General features: G+C 43.0%; 2 pseudogenes; one reads left to right on the forward strand and one right to left on the reverse strand.

Moving 5' to 3' along the window:
- The window catches only part of LOC128660036 (zinc finger protein 721-like), a 663758-nt pseudogene that overhangs the window by 89218 nt on the left and 549469 nt on the right, over positions 1-25071 (reverse strand).
- On the forward strand, positions 13286-14239 carry LOC128660031 (spindlin-Z-like; annotated as a pseudogene).

A 25071-nucleotide genomic window follows, 5' to 3' on the forward strand; every position in this document is an offset into this window, starting at 1 on the left:
CAAAAGAAACTGAGTCATGGGAAGTCCAACACCCACCTAGGAACAACTGCTTTGCGAAGGCACATGGTCTCACATCACAAACGCCGATGGGAAGAACACATGAGTAGAAGCAGCACACAAACTCAAAGCCGCCATCCTCCTCCTGGTCCAGCATCTTCAGCTACGTCAACCACTGCTGTCCTCCATGCCCCCTCTCAACCATCCTCCACTCAGTCTCTCTTACGTAGCAGTTCCTGGTCATCTGCCCACAATCAGGTGTCTGTCAAGGACATGTTTGAGTGTAAGCCAATTTCCCAAAGTCACCCCCTTGCCCCGCGTCTGACAGCTGGCTTGTCTGAACTCTTAGCCCGCCAGCTTTTACCATACAATCTGGTGGAGTCTGAGGCATTCAAAAAATTTGTTGCTATTGGGACACCACAGTGGAAGGTACCCTGCCGAAATGTCTTTTCACAAAAGGCAATCCCCAACCTGTACTCGATTGTGCAAAAGGAAGTAATGGCATGTCTGGCACACAGCGTTGGGGCAAGGGTCCATCTGACCATTGATAGCTGGTCTTCAAAGCATGGTCAGGGCAGGTATATCACCTACACTGCGCATTGGGTAAACCTGCTGATGGCTGACAAGCATGGAATGCGTGGCTCTGCAGAGGAGTTGGTGACACCGCCATGACTTGCAGGCAGGCCTGCTGCTACCTTCACTACTCCTCCTACTCCATCCTCTTCCATAACCTCTTCCTCGGCTGAGTCCTCTTCTTCTTCTGCGTCTTGCTCCACATCAACGGCACCCCCCCAGCTCCCCAGGTACTATTCAACATCCCGGATACGGCAGTGTCACGCCGTCTTGGGGTTGACTTGCCTGAAAGCCGAGAGTCACACCGCACCTGCACTCCTGTCCGCCCTGAACGCACAGGTGGATCAGTGGCTGACTCCACACCAACTGGAGATTGGCAAGGTTGTTTCTGACAATGGAAGTAATTTGGTGGCGGCATTGAAATTGGGCAAGTTGACACATGTGCCGTGCATGGCACATGTGTGTAATTTGATTGTACAACGATTTGCGAATAAGTACCTAGGTTTACAGGACATCCTGAAGCAGGCCAGGAAGGTGTGTGGCCATTTCAGGCATTCCTACATGGCCATGGTGCACTTGTCCGATATCCAGCAGCGAAACAACCTGCCAGTGAGGCGCTTGATTTGCGACAGCCCGACACGGTGGAATTCAACACTCCTAATGTTCGACCGCCTGCTCCAACAAGAAAAGGCTGTTAACGAGTATTTGTATGACCGGGTGCTAGGACGGGATTTTTTTGCCACATTACTGGATGCTCATGCGCAATGCCTGTAGGCTGATGCGTCCTTTTGAGAAGGTGACAAACCTAGTCAGTCGCACCGAAGGCACCATCAGCGACATCATACCATTTGTTTTCTTCCTGGAGCGTGCCCTGCGAAGAGTGCTGGATCAGGCCGTAGATGAGCGTGAAAAGGAAGAGTTGTGGTATCCATCACCACCAGAAACAGCCTTATCAGCATCGCTTGCTGGACCAGCGGCAACGCAGGAAGAGGATTGTGAGGAAGAGGAGTCAGAGGAGGAATGTGGCTTTGAGGAGGAGGAGGAAGACCAAGCACAACAGGCATCCCAGGGTGCTCGTTGATGTCACCTATCTGGTTCCCGTGGTGTTGTACGTGGCTGGGGGGAAGAAGATAACTTCAGTGAGATCAGTGAGGATGAGGAACGGGACATGATTAGCTCAGCATCCAACCTTGTGCAAATGGGGTCTTTCATGCTGTCGTGCCTGTTGAGGGACCCTCGTATAAAAAAGCTGAAGGAAAACGACCTGTACTAGGTGTCCACGCTACTAGACCCCCGGTATAAGCATAAAGTGACTAAAATGTTACCGAATTCACGCAAGTCGGAAAGGATGGAGCAGTTCAAAAATAAATTAAAAAGTATGCTTTACACAGCGTATAAGGGTTATGTTACAGCACAACGGGAATCTAGCAGGGGAAGAGATGAAAGTAATCCTCCTCCTCCTCCCACGACCACGCCGGCAAGGACAGGATGCTTTCCAGATGTCTTGTTGATGGAGGACATGCGGACCTTTTTAACTCCTATGCAAAGCCACAGCCCTTCGTGATACAGCCTCAGAGAAAGACTCAACCAACAGGTAGCAGACTACCTCGCATTAACTGCGGATCTCGACACTCTGAGGAGCGATGGACCCCTTGACTACTGGGTGTGCAGGCTTGACCTGTGGCCTGAGCTATCCCAATTTCTGCCCGCTTCAAGTGTCCTGTCAGAAAGGACCTTCAGTGCAGCAGGAGGTATTGTCACTGAGAAGAGAAGTCGCCTAGGTCAAAAAAGTCTTGATTATCTCACCTTTATTAAAATGAATGAGGGATGGATCCCGAAGGGACTGACATTGTGCGATACATTAGAGTAAAAAAGGCATGATGAGATGATGAGCTTCCTTGGGCTACAAATGGTACACACGCTGCTGTATTTTATCTTCGAATGCCGGATGACTTGCTTGACTTATCCGCCAACAAATAGGGTTCAAGCCGCAATGTTGTAGGGCACTTTCTAACTGTCAAACAAACATCAATTTTTCTGGCCACTTCTACAGCAGCGGCTGCAACAATACCTAATTTTTCAGGCATTTGTACATGCCTAATTTTTCTGGCCTCTGGTGCTGCACTGTGGCTACAAAACCCAAACCAACAAAAAAAGGCACATAACAGTGATTAAACTGTTAAGAATAGTGGAACTTAAAACACCACTCATATCTGGTGGCACAGTAGATTGCACGCACAGTGCCCCAAATTTGAAGTAGGAGGACCGATCAAGCATCTTTTTCCATCTCCCATTTCCTAAAAATTATCTCCGGGTTCCTAAAATCGATGCCATACCTGTACTCTATTGTGCAAAAGGATGGCATATGTGGTGGTATTTCATGCTGTTGTGCCTGTAGAGGGTCAGGGACCCTCATATAACAAGGGTGACGGAGAACGACCTGTACTGGGTGTCCAAGCATGTTTTTTGTTCAATTTCCCGGTTCCTAAAAATTATCTCCGGGTTCCTAAAATCGATGCCATATCTGTACTCTATTGTGCAAAAGGATGGCATATGTGGTATTTCATGCTGTTGTGCCTGTTGAGAGTCGTGGACCATCGTATAAAAAGGCTGAAGGAGAACGACCTGTACTGGGTGTCCAAGCATGTTTTTTGTTCAATTTCCCGGTTCCTAAAAATTGTCTCCGGGTTCCTAAAATCGATGCCATACCTGTACTCTATTGTGCAAAAGGATGGCATATGTGGTGTTTCATGCTGTTGTGCCTGTTGAGGGTCGTGGACCATCGTATAAAAAGGCTGAAGGAGAACGACCTGTACTGGGTGTCCAAGCATGTTTTTTGTTCAATTTCACGGTTCCTAAAAATTGTCTCCGTGTTCCTAAAATCGATGCCATACCTGTACTCTATTGTGAAAAAGGATGGCATATGTGGTGTTTCATGCTGTTGTGCCTGTTGAGGGTCGTGGACCATCGTATAAAAAGGCTGAAGGAGAACGACCTATACTGGGTGTCCAAAAATGTTTTTTGTTCAATTTCCCGGTTCCTAAAAATTATCTCCGAGTTCCTAAAATCGATGACATACCTGTACTCGATTGTGCAAAAGGATGGCATATTTGGTGGTATTTCATGCTGTTGTGCCTGTAGAGAGTCGGGGACCCTCGTATAACAAGGCTGTTTGAGAACGACCTGTACTGGGTGTCCAAGCATCTTTTTCCATTTCCCGGTTCCTAAAAATTATCTCCGGGTTCCTAAAATCGATGCCATATCTGTACTCTATTGTGCAAAAGGATAGCATATGTGGTATTTCATGCTGTTGTGCCTGTTGAGAGTTGTGGACCATTGTATAAAAAGGCTGAAGGAGAACGACCTGTACTGGGTGTCCAAGCATCTTTTTTGTTCAATTTCCCGGTTCCTAAAAATTGTCTCCGGGTTCCTAAAATCGATGGCATACCTGTACTCTATTGTGCAAAAGGATGGCATATGTGGTGTTTCATGCTGTTGTGCCTGTTGAGGGTCGTGGACCATCGTATAAAAAGGCTGAAGGAGAACGACCTGTACTGGGTGTCCAAGCATGTTTTTTGTTCAATTTCACGGTTCCTAAAAATTGTCTCCGTGTTCCTAAAATCGATGCCATACCTGTACTCTATTGTGCAAAAGGATGGCATATGTGGTGTTTCATGTTGTTGTGCCTGTTGAGGGTTGTGAACAATCGTATAAAAAGGCTGAAGGAGAACGACCTGTACTGGGTGTCCAAGCATGTTTTTTGTTCAATTTCCCGGTTCCTAAAAATTGTCTCCGGGTTCCTAAAATCGATGCCATACCTGTACTCTATTGTGCAAAAGGATGGCATATGTGGTGGTATTTCATGCTGTTGTGCCTGTAGAGGGTCGGGGACCCTCGTATAACAAGGCTGTTTGAGAACGACCTGTACTGGGTGTCCAAGCATGTTTTTGTTCAATTTCCCGGTTCCTAAAAATTATCTCCGGGTTCCTAAAATTGATGCCATACCTGTACTCTATTGTGCAAAAGGATGGCATATGTGGTGTTTCATGCTGTTGTGCCTGTTGAGGGTCGGGGACCTAAGTATAAAAAGGCTGAAGGAGAACGACCTGTACTGGGTGTCCAAGCATCTTTTTCCATCTCCCAGTTTCTAAAAATTATCTCCGGGTTCCTAAAATCAATGCCATACCTGTACTGAATTGTGCAAAAGGATGGCATATGTGGTGTTTCATGCTGTTGTTTCTGTTGAGGGTCGGGGACCCTCGTATAAAAAGGCTGAAGGAGAACGACCTGTACTGGGTGTCCAAGCATCTTTTTCCATCTCCCGGTTCCTAAAAATTATCTCCGGGTTCCTAAAATCGATGCCATACCTGTACTCTATTGTGCAAAAGGATGGCATATGTGGTGTTTCATGCTGTTGTGCCTGTTGAGGGTCGGGGACCCAAGTATAAAAAGGCTGAAGGAGAACGACCTGTACTGGGTGTCCAAGCATCTTTTTCCATCTCCCGGTTCCTAAAAATTATCTCCGGGTACCTAAAATCGATGCCATACCTGTACTGGATTGTGCAAAAGGATGGCATATGTGGTGTTTCATGCTATTAAAAAAGAGAGATAGAAAGGTGCGCTAGGCCAAACTGATAACCAAACGCCCCCTTAAAAGACAAATATCCCTGCAGTTGTCTAAAATAAGGTGAAAGATAAAATAGTAATAAGGGAGGCGCTCAAAGCCAAAGGTATCAACACTTAAACAATTTTAATAAAAACATATAAGCAAACAGTGGTACATATATAAAGGGACGTCTCCTCAAACCTAAATAAAAACTAAAATCCTAAAATATCTAATATGACTGATAAAACATCCACAGGTCTAAAAATCATACATTAATAATCAGCAGTCTTATTCAGTTCGTTGTGATAGGTACAAATGTTAATGTCTTTTCTCCATATAAAAGAGAACTGAATCAGTAGTCAGCGTTCCGTTACTCAAAATACCACCAAGCTGCCAAAATGAGTTAAACCGTAGCTGCCAAATATAGTGTCTAGAGATAGTACATTTAAAATCCAAAGTTCTCTTACTGTGTAAGATATCTCTAAGCCAAAACCATTAAGCCGTGTACTTTACCAGATCTTTGTTCGTGGGGTAAAGGTCTTTCCCCCTTGCCCGGTCCTCACCTCGAGCGGCGCTGACTGAAACTTTTGGCGTCTGACGTCACAGAAAGATGTTCCGGTTAGAAGAAGAGGCCGATTCTTGCGCTCACTTCTATGTGCTGTGATCACGGTCCTCTTTGATGAGCCCTGCACTTAGTGCTAATAGCATGCAAGGGACTGGATAACTGGGTAATGTGATAGATATCCCAGACTTTATTCCAAACACAGATGCTTTGCTCCTTTTGAGAAAAGAAATGTTCCAAAAGTATAACCCGGGTTATTGAATGAGAATCCAAAGATATGTGAATAGTTGTCAAAGATGTAATAACAACAACACTGCCAACACATACGACGCGTTTCGCCCTCCTATGGGCTTTATCAAGATAGTGGTGGCAAGTGTGAATGACCTTATTTAAAGGGGTATCTTTCAGTCTGATTGGTGGTGGTTTTAATTGGCAGATTATCTTAAGGTGTTATTTAACTTTAATGACAGCTTCTTTTTAAGGTGGTATTTCTCTCTTTTCACCCTTGAATGAAGTCAAACAATCTTACTAATAAAAGGTACTCCCAATAGTATAAAAATGAAGACCTTAAGTATTTTTAAAATATTCATTCGTGTTTCATGCTGTTGTGCCTGTTGAGGGTCGGGGACCCAAGTATAAAAAGGCTGAAGGAGAACGACCTGTACTGGGTGTCCAAGCCATCTTTTTTCATCTCCCGGTTCCTAATAATTATCTCCGGGTTCCTAAAATCGATGCCATACCTGTACTCTATTGTGCAAAAGGATGGAATATGTGGTGTTTCATGCTGTTGTGCCTGTTGAGGGTCGGGGACCCAAGTATAAAAAGGCTGAAGGAGAACGACCTGTACTGGGTGTCCAAGCATCTTTTTCCATCTCCCGGTTCCTAAAAATTATCTCCGGGTTCCTAAAATCGATGCCATACCTGTACTGGATTGTGCAAAAGGATGGCATATGTGGTATTTCATGCTGTTTTTTCTGTTGAGGGTCGGGGACCCTCGTATAAAAAGGCTGAAGGAGAACGACCTGTACTGGGTGTCCAAGCATTTTTTTCCATCTCCCGGTTCCTAAAAATTATCTCCGGTTTCCTAAAATCGATGCCATACCTATACTCTATTGTGCAAAAGGATGGCATATGTGGTGTTTCATGCTGTTGTTTCTGTTGAGGGTCGGGGACACTCGTATAAAAAGGCTGAAGGAGAACGACCTGTACTGGGTGTCCAAGCATCTTTTTCCATCTCCCGGTTCCTAAAAATTATCTCCGGGTTCCTAAAATCGATGCCATACCTGTACTGGATTGTGCAAAAGGATGGCATATGTGGTGTTTCATGCTGTTGTGCCTGTTGAGGGTCGGGGACCCAAGTATAAAAAGGCTGAAGGAGAACGACCTGTACTGGGTGTCCAAGCATCTTTTTCAATCTCCCGGTTCCTAAAAATTATCTCCGGGTTCCTAAAATCGATGCCATACCTGTACTCTATTATGCAAAAGGATGGCATATGTGGTGTTTCATGCTGTTGTGCCTGTTGAGGGTCGGGGACCCAAGTATAAAAAGGCTGAAGGAGAACGACCTGTACTGGGTGTCCAACCATCTTTTTCCATCTCCCGGTTCCTAAAAATTATCTCCGGGTTCCTAAAATCGATGCCATACCTATACTCTATTGTGCAAAAGTTTGGCATATGTGGTGTTTCATGATGTTGTGCCTGTTGAGGGTCGGGGACCCAAGTATAAAAAGGCTGAAGGAGAACGACCTGTACTGGGTGTCCAAGCATCTTTTTCAATCTCCCGGTTCCTAAAAATTATCTCCGGGTTCCTAAAATCGATGCCATACCTGTACTGGATTGTGCAAAAGGATGGCATATGTGGTGTTTCATGCTGTTGTTTCTGTTGAGGGTCGGGGACCCTCGTATAAAAAGGCTGAAGGAGAACGACCTGTACTGGGTGTCCAAGCATCTTTTTCCATCTCCCGGTTCCTAAAAATTATCTCTGGGTTCCTAAAATCGATGCCATACCTGTACTCTATTGTGCAAAAGGATGGCATATGTGGTGTTTCATGCTGTTGTGCCTGTTGAGGGTCGGGGACACTCGTATAAAAAGGCTGAAGGAGAACGACCTGTACTGGGTGTCCAAGCATCTTTTTCCATCTCCCGGTTCCTAAAAATTATCTCCGGGTTCCTAATATCGATGCCATACCTGTACTGGATTGTGCAAAAGGATGGCATATGTAGTGTTTCATGCAGTTGTGCCTGTTGAGGGTCGGGGACCCTCGTATAAAAAGGCTGAAGGAGAACGACCTGTACTGGGTGTCCAAGCATCTTTTTTTCATCTCCCGGTCCCTAAAAATTATCTCTGGGTTCCTAAAATCGATGCCATACCTGTACTCTATTGTGCAAAAGGATGGCATATGTGGTGTTTCATGCTGTTGTGCCTGTTGAGGGTAGGGGACCCAAGTATAAAAAGGCTGAAGGAGAACGACCTGTACTGGGTGTCCAAGCATCTTTTTCCATCTCCCAGTTCCTAAAAATTATCTCTGGGTTCCTAAAATCGATGCCATACCTGTACTGGATTGTGCAAAAGGATGGCATATGTGGTGTTTCATGCTGTTGTTTCTGTTGAGGGTCGGGGACACTCGTATAAAAAGGCTGAAGGAGAACGACCTGTACTGGGTGTCCAAGCATCTTTTTCCATCTCCAGATTCCTAAAAATTATCTCCGGGTTCCTACAATTGATGCCATACCTGTACTCTATTGTGCAAAATGATGGCATATGTGGTATTTCATGCTGTTGTGCCTGTTGAGGGTCGGGGACCCTCGTATAAAAAGGCTGAAGGAGAACGACCTGTACTGGGTGTCCAAGCATCTTTTTCCATCTCCAGATTCCTAAAAATTATCTCCGGGTTCCTACAATTGATGCCATACCTGTACTCTATTGTGCAAAATGATGGCATATGTGGTATTTCATGCTGTTGTGCCTGTTGAGAGTCGGGACCCTCGAATAAAAAGGCTGAAGGAGAACGACCTGTACTGGGTGTCCAAGCATCTTTTTCCATCTCCCGGTTCCTAAAAATTATCTCCGGTTTCCTAAAATCGATGCCATACCTGTACTCTATTGTGCAAAAGGATTAGTGATGTCGCGAACCTAAAATTTTCGGTAGTACTGTTCTTATTAGTTTAATAGCTGATACGACACCGAATGTTTTCAGCTCTATATGGCCTGCATGAATAGCCGCACCCAAAGCCAAAAAAAAGCCAAGCGGTTTTGCACTAACACCCATGGCTAACTCTGTTGTTTCAAGTTCTACTATTCTTAGCTCTTTCATCTCATCATCCCTGTTACTTCCAGGACTCTCGGTGGTGGTGGTCTACATGGCCATCATGATTAGCCTAACCAAATACTACAATCCAACCTTGGCCCAGTCTTCCTAAGGCCCTTCATTGGCTGTATTTTGGTAGTACTGTTCTTATTAGTTTAATAGCTGATACGACACCGAATGTTGTCAGCTCTATAAGGCCTGCATGAATAGCCGCACCCAAAGCCAAAAAAAAGCCAAGCGGTTTTGCACTAACACCCATGGCTAACTCTGTTGTTTCAAGTTCTACTATTCTTAGCTCTTTCATCTCATCATCCCTGTTACTTCCAGGACTCTCGGTGGTGGTGGTGTACATGGCCATCATGATTAGCCTAACCAAATACTACAATCCAACCTTGGCCCAGTCTTCCTAAGGCCCTTCATTGGCTGTATTTTGGTAGTACTGTTCTTATTATTTTAATAGCTGATACGACACCGAATGTTGTCAGCTCTATATGGCCTGCATGAATAGCCACACCCAAAGCCAAAAAAAAGCCAAGCGGTTTTGCACTAACACCCATGGCTAACTCTGTTGTTTCAAGTTCTACTATTCTTAGCTCTTTCATCTCATCATCCCTGTTACTTACAGGACTCTAAGTGGTGGTGGTCTACATGGCCATCATGATTAGCCTAACCAAATACTACAATCCAACCTTGGCTCAGTCTTCCTAAGTCCCTTCATTGGCTGTATTTTGGTAGTACTGTCATCCTTTTGAATAATAGATTACAGGAAAGGCATTGATTTTAGAATCCCAGAGATCATTTATATGACCCGTGAAATTAAAAAAAAAATTCATTAGATACCCGTTACACAATTATTTATCCTCAGGCCTTTTTAATACGAGGGTCCCGGAGCCTCAACCGAAACAACAGCATGAAAGAGGAGATATGTCATCCTTTTGAATAAAAGATTACAGTAAAGGCATTGATTTTAGAAACCCACAGATCATTATTTGCAACCGTGAAATTAGAAAAAAACATTGATTACACAGCCGTGACACTTATTTATGCTCAGGCCTTTTTAATACGAGGGTCCCGGAGCCTCAACCGAAACAACAGCATGAAAGAGGAGATATGTCATCCTTTTGAATAAAAGATTACAGTAAAGGCATTGATTTTAGAAACCCACAGATCATTATTTGCAACCGTGAATTTAGAAAAAAAAATTGATTACACAGCCGTGACACTTATTTATGCTCAGGCCTTTTTAATACGAGGGTCCCGGAGCCTCAACCGAAACAACAGCATGAAAGAGGAGATATGTCATCCTTTTGAATAAAAGATTACAGTAAAGGCATTGATTTTAGAAACCCACAGATCATTATTTGCAACCGTGAAATTAGAAAAAAACATTCATTAGACAGCCGTGACACTTATTTATGCTCAGGCCTTTTTAATACGAGGGTCCCGGAGCCTCAACCGAAACAACAGCATGAAAGAGGAGATATGTCATCCTTTTGAATAAAAGATTACAGTAAAGGCATTGATTTTAGAAACCCACAGATCATTATTTGCAACCGTGAATTTAGAAAAAAATATTGATTACACAGCCGTGACACTTATTTATGCTCAGGCCTTTTTAATACGAGGGTCCCGGAGCCTCAACCGAAACAACAGCATGAAAGAGGAGATATGTCATCCTTTTGAATAAAAGATTACAGTAAAGGCATTGATTTTAGAAACCCACAGATCATTATTTGCAACCGTGAAATTAGAAAAAAACATTCATTAGACAGCCGTGACACTTATTTATGCTCAGGCCTTTTTAATACGAGGGTCCCGGAGCCTCAACCGAAACAACAGCATGAAAGAGGAGATATGTCATCCTTTTGAATAAAAGATTACAGTAAAGGCATTGATTTTAGAAACCCACAGATCATTATTTGCAACCGTGAAATTAGAAAAAAACACTGATTACACAGCCGTGACACTTATTTATGATCAGGCCTTTTTAATACGAGGGTCCCGGAGCCTCAACCGAAACAACAGCATGAAAGAGGAGATATGTCATCCTTTTGAATAAAAGATTACAGTAAAGGCATTGATGTTAGAAACCCACAGATCATTATTTGCAACCGTGAAATTAGAAAAAAACATTCATTAGACACCGGTTACACTTATTTATCCTCAGGCCTTGCTAATACGAGGGTCCTGGAGCCGCAACTGAAACAACAGCATGAAAGAGGACATATGTCATCCTTTTGAATTATAGATTCTGTACTATCTATCACCACAAAAACTGAACTTCTTGAAGCAACGAAAATGCCAGCAATTTCATGTGTTTATGGATGACAAGGACGTCCTGTCCTGTGGTGCACAGAGATGGAGACGATTTTTGCCCTCCCTGTACACTACCCAGATGTCTACAACATCACCAGAAACACAAGACAGCCACTGTTGTGAAGTTCCTGGAGTGTTCCGGTAGCCATCTCTTTGCGCCCCAAAAGGAATTCTTTATTGTTGTTTTTGTATACATCCGACAATAGCTTCGGAGACTGTGGTGACGCACATGTTAGTTACTGTTGTTCCAGCTGTGGCAATATCAATTGGCATTAAAAAGGTAAGATTTGGGTGGGCGGAGCCTATAGCTGTTGCGGTAGGACGTGTGTTTGAGGAGCTCCAGGTCTTACAATTTACTTAGGAGTAATTTTTCAACCTTAATTTAATTTTCTTTTTGGGATTCATACTCACACTTTCTGGGGCTATCCAAGAGGAGCCTGGTAAAAGCACTAGTAGTCACCCCTTATATCAACGGGTACCGAGACCTGTTTTTTGCGTTTCCAATATTGTGCCGTACCCCAAACTAATCCTGAATGAAAAAAAAATAATTAAAATTTGGACTAGTGACGCACATTTTATGCACGCTGTGGCAATTGCAATTTGCAATAAAAATAATCTGCTAACAACAACCACTACCTACGACCACACCTGACTCCTGAAGTCATGCTTCAGTTATTCAGTGAAGTTAAATTAATTTTTTTTTCTTTATTATGCGCAGCAGAGGCTCCAGGACCGTCGACAAAACCAGCAGCAGCAAAGAGGACATATGGCATCCTTTTGAAAAAATTATTATAGGAAAGGCATTGATTTCAGAAACACAGAGATCATTAGTTGCAACCGGTAAATCGAAAAAAACATTGATTAGACACCCAGTACACTTATTTTTCATTAGGCCTTTTTAATAAGAGGCTCCCGGAGCCTCAAACCGAAACAACAGCATCAAAAAGTACATATGGCATCCTTGTGAATAATAGATTACTGGAAAGGTATTGATTTTAGAAACCCGTGGATAATTTTTTGCAAACGTGAAATCTAAAAAAACATAGATTATACACCCAGTACACTTCTTTATCCTTAGGCCTTTTTAGAAGAGTCTCCCGTAGCCTCAACAGAAACAACAGCATGAAAGAGGACATATGGCATCCTTGTGACTAATAGATTACAGGAAAGGCATTGATTTTAGAAACCCGGAGATAATTTGTTGCAACCGGGAAATCTACAAAAAATGGATTAGACAACCAGGACACTTATTTATCCTTAGGCCTAAGTAGCAGAGGCTCCAGGACCCTCAACAAAACCAGCAGCAGTAAAGAGGACATATGGCATCCTTTAGAAAAATAGATTTCTGGAAAGGCATTGATTTTAGAAACCCAGAGATCATTAGTTGCAACCGTGCAATCTCTAAAAAATTGGATTATACACCAAGTACACTTATTTATCCTTAGGCCTTTTTCGCAGAGGCTCCAGGACCCTCCACAAAACCAGCAGCATTAAAGAGGACATATGGATCTGGCAGAGGAAATGTAGTGGGGGGAGGGGTTCCAAAGACGAAGGAAAACGAGGAACTGGAATGTGAGGGTATGGGCCGGGTCTGGAAGTTCAGCAGGAGAGCTTGAGGCGGGAGTTGCTGTTAGTGCTGCCAACAAAACCTATGACGGATAAGGCAAGCAGAAAAAAGGGAGGAGGTTAGGACACTAAAAAATAAATAAATATATCATTGAGACAGAGTACTGCAACAAATCGCAAGGACTGGAGGGAATGTGTAGTAAACTGAATGTTACGTCTATGCAGCACTCTTCAGGTTGGAGTAGCCTGACATTGGAACCACTTGCTGTGGATTGAAACACAGAAATCTTGCTTGGATGGTGGACTAAAAGGACACAGTTTCTTTGTATAGACTGAAACAAAAAAGGGTAATTGGAGGAATAGGATTTTTACCCTAGTTTGGCAGCTTTGCTGCCCTTTTATACACAGATGAATGAAGACCCCATTCGGAAAGGCAGCAGGTCAGAGAGCCAGAGGTGATGCAGCACATGCAGGTGTGTCTGCCAGTATGATGAAAAAAAGGACTTCTCACAAGAAGCATCGAAATAATGTTGGTCCAAGCAAACCAATTTCCCAGCCCCGGAGGAATATTGTAGGTTGCAGAATACAGCATGGTTGAAAAGAAGGTAGTGGCCCAATAACACAATGGAAAGGAACTGTATTGGATCAAGTGCCAGTCAACCCATCCCTTTATCTTATTAAATATGATGGATTTGATTGTGTCTATGGACTAGAACTCCACAAGGACGAGCGAGTGTCTGCTCTTGAAGTTCTTCCAGATAGAGTTGCTTCATCTCGAATTAGTGATGCTCACTTGGCAGACACAATGATTGTTAAAGCTGTTGAACACATGTTTGAAACAGAAGATGGTTCTAAGGATGAGTGGAGAGGAATGGTCTTAGCAAGAGCTCCCATAATGAACACATGGTTTTATATAACCTACGAGAAGGACACAGTTTTATATATGTATCAGCTATTAGATGACTTCAAAGAAGGAGATCTCCACATCATGCCAGACTCTAATGATTCCCCTCCAGCAGAAAGAGAACCAGGAGAAGTTGTGGACATCCTTGTAGGAAAGCAAGTGGAGTATGCCAAAGAAGATGGCTCAAAAAGGACTGGCATGGTAATACACCAAGTGGAAGCCAAACCCTCTGTTTATTTCATAAAATTTGATGACGATCTCCATATTTATGTCTACGATTTGGTGAAGACATCGTAGATGTAATATTTGACTTATTACCAAACAGGTGGATTTATTAAATGTAAAATATGTAGACAAACCTGTCCACTTCTGTCCAATTATGTGACGCTTCAGATTCCAGGCAAGCCCGCAACCCCTTAAATTAAGTAACCCAGTTTTGTTGCTAAGAACAAAAAAAAAATTTCCTCATCAAAAGGAAACAAACCACGTTCTGTGAATTACAACTCATTTTGCATAATGGAATTTATCCTTTAGAAGGAAACTGATCTAGTAGTGGTGAATTCAAACAAAAGAAGAATGGATGCAAGAGACAAACTGGGCGAATTCTGTAAATTTTCAAAGTGGGGGAAAAAAGGTTATAAAAATGTAATTGTTGTATTTCTTAAGCACTCATTCCTCATCAATACAAGTCCAGTTTGGTATATCTAACTACTTTAACATAGTTATCAGTATGTATTTCAATTAAAAGTATTTTTCCCAGTGTTACTTATGTCTTATAATGTGGGGAGTGTGGTGCTGCAGTTCAGTTATCCAGCTGCCCAGTGATGTAGGGTTTTTTTTTTCTTTGGTCCCTCTTGTTACAACTTTCTGATTCATAATATTTTGTTACTTTTTGTACCTGTTTTGTCAGAAATCTTGTTATAGTACAACAATTGACAACTTATTTCCATTTTTTTTATCCCATCCCAGTAAAAACGATTATTCAGCAAAAAAAAAAAAGAGGACATATGGCATCCTTTTGAAAATTAGATTACAGGAAAGGCATTGATTTTAGAAACACAGAGATCATTAATTGCAACCGTGAAATCTCAAAAAACATAGATTATACACCCAGTACACTTCTTTATCCTTAGGCCTTTTTAGAAGAGGCTCCCGGAGCCTCAACAGAAACAACAGCATGAAAGAGTACATATGGCATCCTTGTGAATAATAGATTACAGGAAAGGCATTGATTTTAGAAACCCCTGGATAAGTTTTTGCAAACTTGAAATCTAAAAAAACATAGATTAGACACCCAGTACACTTCTTTATCCTTAGCTCTTTTTAGCAGAGGCTCCAGGACCCTCACCAAAACCAGCAGCAGGAAAGAGGACATATGGCATACTTTTGTAAATTAGATTACAGGAAAGGCATTGATTTTAGAAACACAGAGATCATTTATATGACCCGGGAAATAGAAAAAAACATCGATTAGACACCCAGTACACTTCTTTATCCTTAGGCCTTTTTAATAAGAGGCTCCCGGAGCCTCAACAGAAACAACAGCATGAAAGAGTACATATGGCATCCTTGTGAATAATAGATTACAGGAAAGGCATTGATTTTAGAAACACAGAGATAATTTGTTACAACCAGGAAATCTAAAAAAACATTAAATAGACACCCAGTACACTTATTTATCCTTAGGCCTTTTTAGCAGAGGCTCCAGGACAATCAACAGAACCAGCAGAAGGAAAGAGGACATATGGCATCCTTTTGAAAAAAAGATTATAGGAAAGGCATTGATTTTAGAAACCCGGAGATAATTTGTTGCAACCGGGAATTTGAATCAAAAAAATGATTCGATGGACACCCAGTACAATTCTTTCTCCTTAGGCCTTTTTATAAGAGGGTCCAGGACCCTCAAACAAAACACCAGCAGGAAAGAGGACATATGGAATCCTTTTGAAAAATAGATTACAGGAAAGGCATTGATTTTAGAAACCCAGAGATAATTTTTTGCAAATGGAAATTTCAATAAAAAAAATGATTCGATGGACACCCAGTGCACTTCTTTCTCCTTAGGCCTTTTTATAAGAGGATCCTGGACCCTCAAAAAAAACACCAGCAGGAAAGAGGACGTATGGCATCCTTTTGAACAATAGAGTACAGGTACAGCATTGATTTTACAAACCCAGAGATCATTTTTGTCAAAAGTTAAATAGAAAAAAAAATGAGTGGACACCCAGTACACCTCTTTCTCCTTAGGCCTTTTTATAAGAGGGTCCAGGACCCTCAAAAAAAACACCAGCAGGAAAGAGGACGTATGGCATCCTTTTGAACAATAGAGTACAGGTATAGCATTGATTTTACAAACCCAGAGATAATTTTGGTCAAATGTTAAATAGAAAAAAAAAATGAGTGGACACCCAGTACACCTCTTTCTCCTTAGGCATTTTTATAAGAGGGTCCAGGACCCTCAAACAAAATACCAGCAGGAAAGAGAACATATGGCATACTTTTGAACAATAGAGTACTGGTACGGCATTGATTTTAGAAACCCACAGATAATTGTTTTGAAAAGTGAAATAGCCCCAAAAACCATGCTTGGACTCCCACTCCAGGTCGTTCTCCTTCAGCTTTTTTATAAGAGGGTCCAGCACCCTCAACATAAACAACTGCAGGAAACACCACCACATATGCCATCCTTTTGCACAAGCGAGTACAGGTATGGCATCCATTTTAGAAACCCAGAGATAATTGAGAGGAACCAGGAACATTTTTCAAAAAATTTGCTGGGGCACCCATTACAGGTCGTTCTCCATCAGCCTTTTTATACCATGGGCCATGACCCGCAACAGCCACAACAGCATGAAACACCACATATGCCACCCTTTTGCACAATAGAGTACAGGTATGGCATAGATGGAACACAGAGATAATTTAGAGCAACCAAGAGACGGATAAAGATGCTTGGTCGGTCCTACTCTGAAATTTGTGGCATTTTGCGTTCAATTTAATGGTCAACCAGATATGAGTGGTGTGCTAAGTTGTACAATTCGTAACAGTTTAATCACTAGTGTTATGTGCCTTATTTTTTTTATTTGAGTTTTGTACCCACAGAGCTGCAGCAGAGCCCAGAAAAATTCGGAATGTACAAATGACTGAAAAATTGGGGTATTGTTGTAGCAACTGCTGTAGCAGCGGCCAGAAAAATCGATGTTTGTAAAACATTTATAAAGTGCCCTAAAAGCTTGTGGCTTGAACACTAGTTGTCGGCGGATAAGTCAAGCAAGTCCTCCGGCTTTATAAAAAAAAAAAAAGGCCATCCTGTGTACCAGTTGTAGCCCAAGCCAGCTCATCTCATCATTAGGCCTTTTTTATTCAAATGTATCGCCCAATGTCAGTCCCTTCGAGATCCAGCCCTCATTCATTTTTATAAAAGTGAGATAGTCAAGGCTTTTTTGACCTAGGCGACTTCTCTTCTCAGTGACAAAACCTCCTGCTGCACTGAAAGTCCTTTCGGACAGGACACTTGAAGCGGGGCAGGCCAGAAGTTCCATTGCAAATTGGGATAGCTCAGGCCACAAGTCCAGCCTGCACACCCAGTAGTCAAGGGGTCCATCGCTCCTGAGAGTGTCGAGATCCGCAGTTAAAGCTAGGTAGTCTGCTACCTGTCGGTTGAGTCTTTCTCTAAGGCTGGATCCCGAAAGGCTCTGATGGTGCATGGGAGTTAAAAAGGTACACATGTCCTCCATCAACAAGACGTCAGGAAAGCGTCTGGTCCTTGCCGCCGTGGTCGTGGGAGGAGGAGGATTAATTTCATCTCTTCCCCTGTTACATTCCCGTGGTGCTGTGACATCACCCTTATACGCTGTGTAAAGCATAGATTTTAATTTATTATGAAAATGCTCCATCCTTTCCGACTTGCGGGAATTTGGTAACATTTCAGGCACTTTATGCTTATACCGGGGGTCGAGGAGCGTGGACACCCAGTACAGGTTGTTCTCCTTCATCTTTTTTATACAAGGGTCCCTCAACAGGCACGACAGCATGAAAGAACCCATTTGAACAAGGTTGGATGCTGAGCTAATCATGTCGCGTTCCTCCTCCTCACTGATCTCACTGATGGTATCTTCTTCCCCCCAGCCACGTACAACACCACGGGTACCAGAGAGGTGACAACAACGAGCACCTTGGGATGACTGTTGTGCTCGGTCTTCCTCCTCCTCCTCAAAGCCACATTCCTCCTCTGACTCCTCTTCCTCACAATCCTCTTCCTGCATTGCCGCAGGTCCAGCAAGCGATGCTGATTCGGCTGTTTGCGGGGGTGATGGACACCACAACTCTCCCGCTTCCTCTTCACGCTCATCTACTGCCTGATCCAGCACTCTTCGCAGGGCACGCTCCAGGAAGAAAACAAATGGTATGATGTCGCTGATGGTGCCTTCGGTGCGACTGACAAGGTTTGTCACCTCCTCAAAAGGACGCATGAGCCTACAGGCATTGCGCATAAGCGTCCAGTAATTTGGCAAAAATATCCCCAGCTCCCCAGAGGCTGTCCTAGCACCCCGGTCATACAAATACTCATTAACAGCTTTTTCTTGTTGAGGCAGGCAGTCAAACATTAGGAGTGTTGAATTCCACCGTGTCGGGCTGTCGCAAATCAAGCGCCTCACTGGCAGGTTGTTTCGACGCTGGATATCAGACAAGTGCGCCATGGCCGCGTAGGAACGCCTGAAATGGCCACACACCTTCCTGGCCTGCTTCAGGACGTCCTGTAAGCCTGGGTACTTATGGACAAATCGTTGTACAATCAGATTACACACATGTGCCATGCACGGCACATGTGTCAACTTGCCCAATTTCAATGCCGCCACCAAATTACTTCCATTGTCAGAAACAACCTTGCCAATCTCCAGTTGGTGCGGAGTCAGCCACTGATCCACCTGTGCGTTCAGGGCGGTCAGGAGTGCTGGTGCGGTGTGACTCTCCGCTTTCAGGCAAGTCAACCCCAAGACGGCGTGACACTGCCGTACCCGGGATGTAGCATAGTACCTGGGGAGCTGGGGGGGTGCCATAGATGTGGAGCAAGACGCAGAAGTTGAAGAGGACTCAGCCGAGGAAGAGGTTATGGAAGAGGATGGAGTAGGAGGAGTAGAGGAGGTAGCAGCAGGCCTGCCTGCAAGTCGTGGCGGTGTCACCAACTCTTCTGCAGAGCCACGCATTCCATGCTTGTCAGAAGTCAGCAGGTTTACCCAATGCGCAGTGTAGGTGATATACCTGCCCTGACCATGCTTTGCAGACCAGCTATCCATGGTCATATGGACCCTTGCCCCAACGCTGTGTGCCAGACATGCCATAACTTCCTTTCTCACAACAGAGTACAGGTTTGGGATTGCCTTTTGTGAAAAGAAATTTCTGCCAGGTACCTTCCACTGCGGTGTCCCAATAGATACAAATTTTTTGAAAGCATCAGACTCCACCAGCTTGTATGGTAAAAGCTGGCGGGCTAAGAGTTCAGACAAGCCAGCTGTCAGACGCCGGGCAAGGGGGTGACTTTGAGAAATTGGCTTCTTACGCTCAAACATGTCCTTGACAGACACCTGACTGTGGGCAGATGACCAGGAACTGCTACGTAAGAGAGACTGAGTGGAGGATGGTTGAGAGGGGGCAAGGAGGACAGCACTGGTTGACGTGGCTGAAGATGCTGGAGCAGGAGGAGGAGGGCGGCTTTCACTTTGTGTGCTGCTTCTACTCATGTGTTCTTCCCATCGGCCTTTGTGATGGGAGACCATGTGCCTTCGCAAAGCAGTTGTACCTAGGTGGCTGTTGGACTTCCCACGACTCAGTTTCTTTTGGCACAGGTTGCAAATGGCATCGCTGTTGTCAGAGGCAGACACACAAAAAAAATGCCACACTGCTGAGCTCTGCGATGACGGCATTCTGGTGGTGGCAACAGCATGCGTTGATGGGCGTCGACGGATTGTCTGGCTGACCCCTGGTGACGATGCATGCTGTCTGACTGTGCCACTAGCTCCTTGAGACGACCTCCCAGTGCTTCCAAATCGTCTCCTCCTCCTCTCTGTCTCCCCATCTGAACTTTCCCCCTCTTCTTCTTCTCTTCTAGCAGGCACCCACGTGACATCCACCGACACATCATCATCAACCGCTTCACTTGTATCTGAAACATCAAGAAAGGAAGCAGCAGCGGGTACAACATCATCATCATCATCACACCGTACCTCCATGTCGGTAATGCTGCCTGACTGAGACTGATCACTATTATCTACATCCCCTGTCAATGATGGTTGCGCATCACTCATTTCTTCAAAATGATGTGTCAATAACTCCTGTGACAGATCAAGTGAAGCGGCTGTGGTGCTAGTGTTGGTGGTGGCGACAGGCGGCGGAGTGGCACTGGTCACTTGAGACCTGCCCAAAGCACAGCTGGATGTAGATGGTGCGTCAAGGTTAGGAGGACTAGCAGCGGAAGCTGAAGAAGATTGGGTTTCCTGTGTTAGCCATTCAACTAGGTCCTCCTCAGAAGTTTTTGCATCCCCCCTGGCACCCGGCGTCTGAACAATGTGCATATTTGTAGGGTCTAAAGGAATCACAGCACCACGACCACGGAACCTGCGGGGTGGCTTGCCTCTGCCTGTCATTTTTTTTTTAAATGGACACTAACAATACTATTACACCAATTGAGTGGTGGCACTGTGAAAGTGGGCAGAGTATACGCTGTGAGACTGACAACAACAAAAAAGACAGATGTTTTAAAAATCACAAATTGTTAATTTTTTGAAATATTACTAGTACTGTGGCAACAAATATGATTGTTTGGCACTATTTGGCAAATGGGCCTGTCTGGCACACACGCTGGGAGAAAGGAAACTGCAATTCTATGGCACTAGGAGACTGAAGAATCACAGTCAAAACAGTTATGATTAACAAAAATTCCAATCCTGTTACAATAAATATGAGTGGTGGCACTAATTGGCTAGTTGGGACTGGAACACAGGCAGGCAGGCAGGCAGGAGGAAAATGCAATTCAAGGGCACTAGTAGACTGCAGATTGACAGTCAAAACAGTGTTGATTGACAAATTTTGCAATACTGTTAAAAGAAATATGATTGCTAGCACTAATTGGATAGTTGGGCCTGGTACACAGGCTGGCAGGCAGTAGAAAAGTGCAATTCAATGGCACAAGCAAAAAGAGGATTAAGATCAACAATCAAGATTTTTTTAATTTTAATTAGTAACTATACTGTGACAACAATTAGGATTGGTGTAAATAGTTGGCAAGACGGCCTGGCACAAAAGGATGGCAGGCAGGAGGGAGATGCAATTCAAGGAAACTAGGAGACTGATTACTGACAGTCTAAACAGTGATGATTGACAATTTTTGAAATACTGTTAACAGAAATATGATTGCTGACAATAATTTTTAATTATTAGAATACTGTCACAACAAATATGATTGGTGTAAATATTTTTTAAGTAGGCCTGGCACACAGGCTTGGAAGGCTGTAGAAAAGTGCAATTCAAAGGCTCGAGCAAACTGAGGGTTAAGATCATCAACAATAAAGATTTTTTTAATTTTAATTAGTAACTATACTGTGACAAAAAAATTAGGATTGGTGTAAATAGTTGGCAAGACGGCCTGGCACAAAAGGATGGCAGGCAGGAGATGAAATTCAAGGAAACTAGGAGACTGATTACTGACGGTCTAAACAGTGATGATTGACAATTTTTGAAATACTGTTAACAGAAATATGATTGCTGACAACAATTGGCTAGGTGGGGGCCTGGCTCACAGCAGGCTGCAAGGCAGCAGGAAAGTGCTATTCAATGGCACCAGCAAACTGAGGATTCAAATCACAGCAACTATTACCAAATATTTTAATTTTTAATTATTAGAATACTGTCACAACAAATATGATTGGTGTAAATATTTTTTAAGTAGGCCTGGCACACAGGCTTGGAAGGCTGTAGAAAAGTGCAATTCAAAGGCACAAGCAAACTGAGGGTTAAGATCATCAACAATAAAGATTTTTTTAATTGTAATTAGTAACTATACTGTGACAAAAAATTTGGATTGGTGTAAATAGTTGGCAAGACGGCCTGGCACAAAAGGATGGCAGGCAGGAGGGAGATGCAATTCAAGGAAACTAGGAGACTGATTACTGACAGTCTAAACAGTGATGATTGACAATTTTTGAAATACTGTTAACAGAAATATGATTGCTGACAACAATTGGCTAGGTGGGGGCCTGGCTCACAGCAGGCTGCAAGGCAGGAGGAAAGTGCTATTCAATGGCACCAGCAAACTGAGGATTCAAATCACAGCAACTATTACCAAAAATTTTAATTTTTAATTATTAGAATACTGTCACAACAAATATGATTGGTGTAAATATTTTTTAAGTAGGCCTGGCACACAGGCTTGGAAGGCTGTAGAAAAGTGCAATTCAAAGGCACGAGCAAACTGAGGATTAAGATCAACACTAAAAATTTTTTTTATTTAAATTAATAACTATACTGTCTGACTGTGACAACAATTATGATTGGTGTAAATAGTTGGCTAGACGGCCTGGCACAAAAGGCTGGCAGTGGCAGGCAGGAGGTAAATGAAATTCAATGGCACTAGGAGACTGAATATTTGCAGTCCAAAAAATTATGTTTTTTTTATTTTTTATTACTGTTACAAGAATTGTGATTGGTGCCACTAATTGGCTACTTGGGCCTGGCAGACAGGCTGGCAGATATGAGTCGTGGATGGTAGGTAGGGCAGCAATTTATCACAGTATGCTGTGTAAGTGACAAAAACACAGGACTGATAGAAAATTAAGTTACATTACACTAGCAAAATATTTAAAAATTTTAGATTTTAATATTAAAATTATGTTAAGAAGTGCAATGCACATATGACTCTATGAGTGGTCGCACTGGCTGGCTGCTACGTACGGCAGCAATTATAACAACAGTATGCTGTGTAAGTCATATAGACAGTTAGACACAGGCCTGATAGAAAATACAATTAGATTACACTAGCATAATGATTTAAAGACTTTTTTTGGAAATTTTAAGAAAAAGGTTAAGCACATACATATGAGTCGTGGCTGATAGCCTTGGAAGGGCAGCTATTAAAAACAGTAGGCTCTGTATGTCGGATACACACACGCCTGAAAGAAAATACTATTAGATTACACTAGAAAAATGATTGAAATTATTTTTTTGGGGGGGGGGAATTAAAAAAAAGGTTAAACACATATGAGTCGTGGCTCATAGACTAGGGAGGGCAGCAAGTAAACACAGTAGGCTCTCTATGTCAGCAAAACACACAGGCCGGATATAAAATTATATTACATTACACTAGCAAACAAATTTAAACTTTTTTTTTTTATATATTAAAATTAAGGTGAAAGAAAAATAGATATGAGTGCTGGGTGGGTGGCTGCCTGGCTGTCATAACTGCCTAAGTTCTTTGCCTTATCCTTTGTATAGCTGTGTCTTTTCACACTTACATAACTCCTCCCCAACAAGCAGTTTAAATTTCCCTCCTACTCATACCAAATTGCTTGATTGTTGAATCCAGCTTCTCACCCTCTAACCTCCTTGCAACCTTTGAGACAGACGCTGCTCACCTCTCTACCAAACACAGGACCGGAACCGGCAAGCGGTGACGTCACACGCCATCGCACACGCTGCAATTTCCCCAAACTCTGCAGGGGAACTTCACTCTGTCCGGACAGACCTCACCCATTACTACTACTAGTAAGTCTCAAAAGCGCTTCCTTCATACTCATACCGCAGTAACTTACGAATATTCAGTAATTACTCCTGACATGCCTCAGAATCTTAGTTAGGTTTCCTTCATATTTAAACGCTCTATTCTACCTATTTTCTTAATTGTTCAGTCTCAATACCTAACTACTGCCTAAATCTCATTAGCTTTATTTGTTGCCTTAAAGTTGTACACTATGTCTGCTGCCAATTATGATTAGATATGGTCTGTCTAAAACTTTGTGGGAACCAGTTTGTCAATACTGAGTGGGGCTATACGCTCTGAGGTCTCAGCCATTGTCACACCTATCCTTATAATAAAAGTGAACTGTATCTATTGATTCTGAACCTTGCTGTCTTCCCTCACCTACACAGAATCACTGATACTTTCACAACACTCCTAAGCCTGCAGTTGTGGTCCTAAAAATTCCCTCTCTCCTTTACAGGGGTGAGATTATCTTCCACAGGCTGACAATAACAATCAAGCCTATACTATGGACCCAGCAGCCTTATTATCTCATGTAGAGAAATTAACTCAAACTGTAGATAACCTTACAACAGGGTTAAATACACTACAATTAGAAAACTCTGCCCTAAAGCAATACATCAATGAAAAAATTGATACCCTCACTACACGTATTAGTTCTAGTGAACCCCAACCTAATCCTCCACAAACATTTAGTGGTATTCGTTCAGAATTTAGGGAATTCAAAAACTCATGTTCCTTATATTTCCAATTAAAACCCAAAACATACTTCAATGATCATTTGAAGGTTCTCACCACAATCTCCTATCTGCGTGGCGAACCACGTATATGGGCAAATTTGTTTTTTGAGACCAATGACCCATTGCTGTACTCATTTGATCAGTTTTTTAAAGCAATGGGACAGCTTTATGATGATCCCTACAAACAGCTGTCTGCTGAGACAGCAATGAGGTCTCTGAGACAACATAAAAGGCCTGTGGAGGACTACATCGCAGAGTTTAAGAAATGGTCCCCTGATACACAGTGGAATGACCTTTCCTTGCGCAATCAATTCCGCCTAGGCCTCTCAGATACTCTCAAGGATGAGCTAGCCAGACAACCCCTCCCAGAGACTTTAGAACTCCTAATAGATGCTAGCATCACATTAGATAGACGCATCAGAGAGAGACGCTCAGAAAAGTCACACTTAGAAACATCCACTAAACAAACAGTTACTACTCTGCATCCACCTAAGACAACTACAAAAGCCTCTGAAATCCCTATGGAACTCGGTTTCATCAGAGGTCCATTAACTCTACAGGAAAAATTAAGAAGAAAAGCTTTAGATCTCTGTATGTATTGTGGAGGGATCGATCACTCTGTAAAGGACTGCTCTCAATTACAGCGTAGGAAGGGTAAGATGAACACCACAAGTATATGTTTATCTGCTAAACAAACACAATCTAATCATTGCTCCCTTCCTATCTTATTACAGTGGGATCAGCAAAG

Source organism: Bombina bombina, chromosome 5 (assembly GCF_027579735.1).
Source record: "Bombina bombina isolate aBomBom1 chromosome 5, aBomBom1.pri, whole genome shotgun sequence".
Lineage (NCBI taxonomy): Eukaryota > Metazoa > Chordata > Amphibia > Anura > Bombinatoridae > Bombina > Bombina bombina.